Genomic DNA, 8,108 nt, shown 5'->3' with positions numbered 1-8,108 from the left:
CATAGAAGCAGAGTACATGGCTATTTTAGAAACTAGTAAGCAAATGATTTGGTTGAAGAATTTTCTTGAAGAGTTGGGCAAGAAGTAGCATGACAGTGCTCTTTATAGTGATAATTAAAATGTCATTCATCTTGCAAATAATCCTGTGTTCCATGCAAAGACAAAGCACATCTAGTTGAGATACCATTTCATTAGAGGACTAATCATTGATGGTACTTTGTTCTCGAAGAAGATCCCTAGGTCAGAGAATCCTGCAGATATGTTGACCAAGGTGGTTACTATTGAGAAGTTAAAACTTTGCATAGCTTCAACTGACCTTCATGAATAATTGTTGAGAACGCTTCGCACTAGCTTGGAGGTGTTACGGTTTTGAGGTTTACTATATTTACTTTGGAGTGCAGTTGATGTGATAAGCCTCCAAGTGGAAGATTGTTGAGTATGTGAAGTCTGAAGGGTTTATTGGGCTTGGCCCATTTGCTTGTGTTTTTTTTTATAAATACTCATGTAATTGTAAACCTAATTATGAAATAGAAAATGTCATCTAGTGAGGCTGTGGACGTAAGTTATTTTGATGAACCACGTAAATTTTTGTCTTGTGAATTTACTTTCTCTCTTGTAATTGTACGTGTGAGTGCGTTTGAGATTCCCAATAAAATACATCATATAAGAACTACAAAAACAAAACTATGTGTAAGTAAAATTATAAATATCAAATTCATTATATATCAATTGGAAACAAAAACCCAAATTTTAATATGGTTTAAGAATGCAATAAGAAAAAAATGAAGACTTATCACTAAAGTTGGAAAATAAAATTAAATAAAATAAAGAGCAATAAAACTAATCATTGATTACCTTTGATGTTGCTAACAAAAATTGTCAAAAACATAAAAAATGAAAGATATCATATAATACAAATTTTAAAATTAATGTTGAAGAATTTTGGGAAATAAAAACTTCTCTTGTTTCTTTACTCACAATAATTGGAGATGTGGAAGGTTTTATGCACAAAAGTTTTGATAATGCCAAAGGGATTATAAAGTATAGAAGAAGAATCAAGGTTTAGCTAAAGCAACTTGATACAAAAATAAGATCTCAAGTGTTACATAAATAAGTCTTGTCAACTTAGCTAAAAATATAAAAGAATCTTTTAGAATTGCAAGTATGATTGGTCTTTAAAAATAAGATTTCAAAAACCTAAATTTAATCTCTTTAAATATAAAGCAAGTTTTTGAATTTTTTGAAAGTAAGTAAAAATGTGTTCAAAAGACTTAACAAAAGCTTTAAAGAATAGTTTAAATAATTTCTTAAAAGAGATTTGTGAAATAAATCATTTATATGAAGTTTTCTAAATAAAAGTTTTTGAAACAAAGTATCTGGTAATCGATTACCAACACTTGTAATCGATTACCAGGAGAGGGAACTTCAAAATTTGAATATTAAGATACAACGTTTCAATTATTTTCAAATTTATAATTGTTGTAATCGATTACCAAATCCTTGTAATCGATTACCAGTATATCTTTTCAGAAGAATTCAAATTGTTACACCTTTTCATAAAAAGATACAACCATGGGACTTTTATCTATAAATATGGATGAGTTTTCTTTGAAGAGACTACGAACATAATTGTGAAAAACAATTACAAAAAATCAATGGCCATAATCACTTGCAAATTCTTTAAGAGTTTTATAAGGTTCGTCATATTGTAATACCTACTCTTCAAGAGAGATATTCTGTTAAACTCATTCTATCATTCAATCTGTAAAGGAGAAAGTGTTTTTCTCCTGTGTGTTTTTGGATCTCAACACAAGGAAAGGAAATTCTAAGGCGTTGAAGGATTCAAGTCTTGTAAGGATTACAAGAATAGTAAAATCTCAACTTTGAGACTTGAGGACTAAATGTAGGCATGATTGGCCGAACCAGTATAAAATTGAGTTTGCAATTCCTTCTCCTTGCTTTTCTAATTATTCCTTTTAATTGTGTTTAAGAAGTGTGCATCTTTATTTTCTACATATAGATTTTACCAAGGAAATTGAATTTATATGACAGTAGTTTGAGTATCTTTAAAAGAGGAAAAATTAGAAAACTTAATTCACTCCCCTTCCCCCCTTTTCCTCCTCTTAAGTTATATGAGGCTATTTGTCTAACAGGAAAATATACAAATACTATAAGAGAAATAATGAAAGATCACACAATATTTTATTTAATATGATTTAGCCTTTCATTCATACATCTACAAAAATATTCATTATCTTAAAATGTATTACATGTATGTTTATGAAAATCTTCCCTTCTTCATAAGTTTTATAGGTAAAACTTGGAATCCCTTCCTTATAAGTTTTGTGACAAAACATGGCAAATCCTTATCCATATGACTCTCTCTCTTACTTAGGGCGATGACCACATTTATAGGTCAGAATTTTCCTCATCTAAAGAGCTTCTATTTATTAACCTATTATAATCTTAAAAGAGAAAACAAATTCCTAAAATAAATACAATATTTTTAATTCTAAACAAAATCCTAAAGACAAATGACATATTTCTATATCTGACCAATAAATTAGAGATTTTAAATTGAAAATTTAAGTTGTTTTCCTAACAATTACTCTCTTAATTAAAATTTTCAAACATTAATTTCTAGTTGTCTTGGATACTTGTCACAATCATCTTTAATCATACTTTTGCTCCGAAGTATTTATTGCTTCCATTCCATGAGTATTAAGCATTGGGAGTTCCCCACACATGTCTCTACGTTAATATAATATTGTCCATATTGGGTTTAAGCCCTCATGATTTTACTTTTAGTATATCCCAAACGGTTTGCATACCAATGGAGACTATGTATATTTTATAAACCTTTATTTCTCTTCATGATCTAATAATATGGGACATTGTTTGTATCCCAACAAACTTTTCCTCAAACAAAGGACCATGGTTTAACCTCTCCTTTAGTGAAAATCCTTTTTTCCCATCTACGGGTATTCAATGGTGGTCTTTAGAGCTTAGTCTCACTTTCCATCTCTGGATACTTGCACTATTATTAGCTCACATCAATGAGAGAGCTCATCACACCAAATTAACTATCAACAATTACAATTAACATCAACAAGGAAGTTAAAGAGTCATGAAACAAACAACAAATCACCAACAAAAAAGAAATAGGGTTTTCCCCTTCATACAACGCATACAACATACAGAGGTTAGGGGTCAACCTCACTATCCAACAATTATCTCATGCTCCATAACGAGATTACCCATTTCCTCTTATCTCCATGAACAGTTGATGAAGGACGTGGATATCTAAGATGTTCTCATACGAGCTTTGTTCTCTTTCTCATTTTTCAAAGCGTATGTGTATTGTGTAAAATGGGAAGCATAAAAACAAAGAACTATCGTAACTTCTTTTTAAAAATTTAACACACACTTAACCCTTTAGAAAGAAATACTTTAACCATAATTATTTTTTTACCTTTCCTTCAAATATTAAAACTTATAAATAAATAATATATCAAATATACATATTTCTCCTAACCAAAATAATTATAACAGAATACAATAATTAGTAATTAGCAAATATGTAATATATAAAATAAACGTATTTCTTCCAACACAATTATAATTAAAATAAAATATATAAACAAGTACAATAAAAACAGTAAAACACATATATTTCTCCAAATACTTATTATAATAAAATATCATAAAAATACATATTTCTATACTAAATATTATACAAAATAATTTTCATAAATATTTATTATTTAACTAAAATAATCATAACTATTAAAAGCTTATAAAATATTTTATAAAACTCATTTAATTAATTAAAATAATTATAAAAAATTAACCCTAATAAATATAAAAATAAATAATAATTAAACTATTATATTAGTATAAAACTTGGGCTGTTACAAGAAATATGGCTACAAATGGGTCAGAGGTTTACTTGGGTGTTTATGATGAATGATATCAACACTAGGTTTTCAACTCTCATTTAACATTAGGATGGTATGAGGATGAGTATGATCCTTTAGTGGGTATGGAGGTTTGGCAACAATATGGTTTTCTAGGGAAAGGGATGGAGTATTCAATGTGTGCTGCATTAGATTGAGATAACTAGGATAATCTCCTATATTTGAAGTAGAGGAGAAGATAGGGGAGAGTGAGTGTTGGTCCCCCTAATACCGGTGGCTAAAGTTGAATGTAGATGGTAGTTGGTTGAGTGAGAAAAGAGTTATGGGGTTTGGAGGTGTTGCAAAAGATGTAGTGGGAGCTTGGAAAAGTGGTTTTACAAGCTTGACGAGTCATGGTGATTCACTTCATACATAATTGTTGGCAATAATAGAAGGTTTGGAGTTGTGTTGACACTTAGATTGGTGACACATAATTTGTGAATTAGATCGAGTTGGGGTAATGTCAGTGATTCAAGGATCGAATCATGGGAGTTATCTTCACAAATCAGCAATATTAGGAGGATGATGGCTTGGGACCGGAGGATTATTCTTGTGAGTATCTCTTAGGAAATAAACAAAGTGGCTCATGCTTTTACGGGTTGGGGTTAAGAATTCAGTTATTTATACTATATGAAGGAGTCTTCTAGTTTTTAGTTCCCAGTTGGTAAGAGATATTATTCTTTCTCCGTTGTAGTTCTTTTCATTTATCTTGTTTATTTTTCTCAATACACCAAAAAAAAAACTACAAGATAGTTAGGCTCAAAGAAAGAATGGAAAGAAACGATACACACTAGAATATTATTTCAAGAGTATATCATGAGAAGTTAATGTAAATACTATTATTTTTTTTATAAAAAAAAACTGTTTATATTTTTTTATAAATATATAAACAACTAATTTTAGAAATTGTCCACATTTACCGTAAAAAAAGTTATCTGATTTAATTTTTTAATCAAGATTGTAGTAGGTAGAAGATTTATTACTTAAACATACTTATTTAATTTTTTTAAAATTCATTTACATTTTACTCATTTGTTTTAAGGGAGACTCTTTTATTTTAAATTTGTTACTCTATTGCTTTTACTTTGACTTTAAGATTAATCACATTCAAAAAGATAATGTAAAAATATTATTTATTATTTTTTAAAATGCTACTATTATTATATCTCCATCTCAACTATCTACTTCTATTTATCTTTACTTTTTTACTCCCTAATTCTCAATTTTATTTTAATCTCTTATTTAAATTTTTACGTATTTTAGATTATCCATTATTTTCTCATTATTACATTATATTAGTGAATAATAAAACAATTTTTTTATATATAATAATATTAAATAGTTAAAATTTAATATAGATAATGAATTATTAATTAAAATAATTTTATTAAAATTTACTCCTAAAGTAATAGATCATTCCCCTATATAAATAATCTCATCATTTGCAACATTGCTCATGATATTTCTATTCCATTTATCGGATAAGTGAGGGAAACTAAATTATCAAACTTACACAAGTTAGTCTTTCTCCTATTTTCATGTTAATCAATAACTAGAAATGATAAGAGATATTTTAGTAATACATTATCATTGTTAATTTCTAATATAAAGTTAATAAACCTTATATATACTATTGTTTTTGATATTTTAAAGATATAAAAAAATAATAACAAATATCAAAGTTAGTGCAATAAAATCATCTTAATGTATACCTTAGCGTAATGGTAATGTGTTTTATTAGTGTAATCAAATTTGACCGCTTAATAATAGGTTTAATATAGAGTAATTTGAATTTTTTTTTAAATAGAATTAGTAATATTAAATAATATTTTACATTGAATTATACTTTTTTCTCTTATGTTTCAGCTCAGAGAAAATATACAATAAAAAATAATTATAATATATAAAATTTAGCAAATAAAATGCAAACATAAAGACACGAGTGATTAATATAGACAAGTCATCTCTTAAAACACATATCTATTTTTCAAGTTTTTTTATTTTTTTATTATCAGTCACAATAAAATATATTTTATCAATCTTTTAGAATCATAACTAAATTTATTTATCTTTCTTTTATTAAAATTTTAAGAGACGTTTGATACATGACAAAATATTTAATGCATTGAAATCATTATTCATGAAAATTATAAAAATTTATTTGATAGTTCATAAATATTTTTAGAAATATTTATAAATATTACATGAGAATCAATAATTTTTACTGGATTAAATAAATAAATAAATAAGATAACATAATGTATTTATTACATTAAAACTTTTTTTTTTATCTTGTAAAAGTTAGTTTATCACTTCTCCCCATGAAAATAATTTCGTCAAAAATTTATGTAAAAAATATTTTAAAAAATAATGTTTCTTAGGAATATAATTTTATAAATAATAAATCAAACATGAAAAATTAATATTTTTCATATTAGATTTTGAAAAAAAAAAAAAAACTGTATACTAAACACTCCTTAATATTCTAATTAAAATTTAGTTGAATCATTTTCATTTACAACCCTTTCCTTTTCCGATCTCTCCGTTTGCAGATCTGGAATGGTTTCTTTATGGTACTAAACACCGACACTGAGTAAGACATATACATTCGTTCATTGATAGGTATATGATATTATAAAATAATATATATCCTTATATTATTATTTTATTATTATTACTACTATTATATTGTTATTACAATACGATATATATATATTTTTTCGAATGTTATAATATATTTATAATTTATTATGTTATTATAATATTATATTATTTATTAATACGCGCGACAGTACAATATTTATATCAAAATTTTCTATTTCTTAAAATTTATGAATAAATAATTTATTAAATATATTTTTTTAGATTTATTATATCTTTATAAAATATTACTCTTTTCATTTCATTATATTATATTATATTATGTAAATATATACTAATACAAATGAAATAGTATAAATTCTTAAATAATAAAAAATAGTTATTTTAACATAATATTATATATACATTTTATATTTATTATATTATTATGATATTATAAAATTATTTATTTTATTATTACTATTATTCTATTTTTATCTATTATTTTTTTCATAACGATACCTTTTTAATTTGTATTTATGAATCAAATAATAAATAACATATATAAATATTTTGACTTTCTATTATTTTATGCTATAATAATTATTTTATTAGATAATAAAAATAAATTTAAAATTTAGTGGACCAAATGATATATTCACAATTATTTTATTAATCTAATACAAAAATTAATTTTTTTTATAAAAGTAAGAAAACATTCATGTGAAAAATAATAGTTTTTGTATTTTGGTTCCAACAAAATGTTGTTCTAATAGCGCATTAAGTGACATTATATCTTTAATATTACTTAGAGGTGGGAGAATACATATTCCCACATTAGATAATTATTTGTGACATTCACATATGGAGTTAACTTGATTTATTTATTGAAATTAACGAAGTTGATATTACGATGCAACTTTAATAGCGGATAAATTTTGTTTTGAGACATTTGGATAAAACTCTAATGAACATCATGAAAGTAAATCATGATAATACTTCAACTTTTAAAAGAAAGATCAGTATCTTTGGTGCAGACTTTAGACAAATTTTATTAGTCATACTAAGATAATTCATTTAGATATTAATCATGCAACAATTTAATGCATCTTATATTTGAGAATTGAGATTATTGTCAAGTATTAACTCACAAAAAATAATGTTTTTTATAAAGCAATTTAGACAACTATCATAAAAATGTTACATATAATGACATACAAAAAGTTTCACAATAGATATATTATATATATGTATAAATTAATTTGACATATACTCATATATAATTTTAATGTTAATTTTGATTGAGTTTCAATAACATATATTATGTGTCACTACAAGCTATGCCCAACATTTTAACAGTCATGAGAAATATTTACTGACATGTAACAACATATAGTATATGTAAAAGTAATTTTTAATGATAAATATTATATTATTATATAGAGTATGTGGTACTATAAAACAATTTTTTTAGTGAACATAAGTGCTTTGAAACTCAATCAATTTTCACAATCAATATTAGATGTTGGAAATGAAAAAATGTTTGAACTAGAAGATGGATATGTTTCTATT

Source organism: Cajanus cajan, chromosome 7, assembly GCF_000230855.2.
Source record: "Cajanus cajan strain Asha chromosome 7, NIPB_CcT2T_4, whole genome shotgun sequence".
Classification (NCBI taxonomy): domain Eukaryota; kingdom Viridiplantae; phylum Streptophyta; class Magnoliopsida; order Fabales; family Fabaceae; genus Cajanus; species Cajanus cajan.
Note: the sequence above shows the minus strand (reverse complement) of the source record.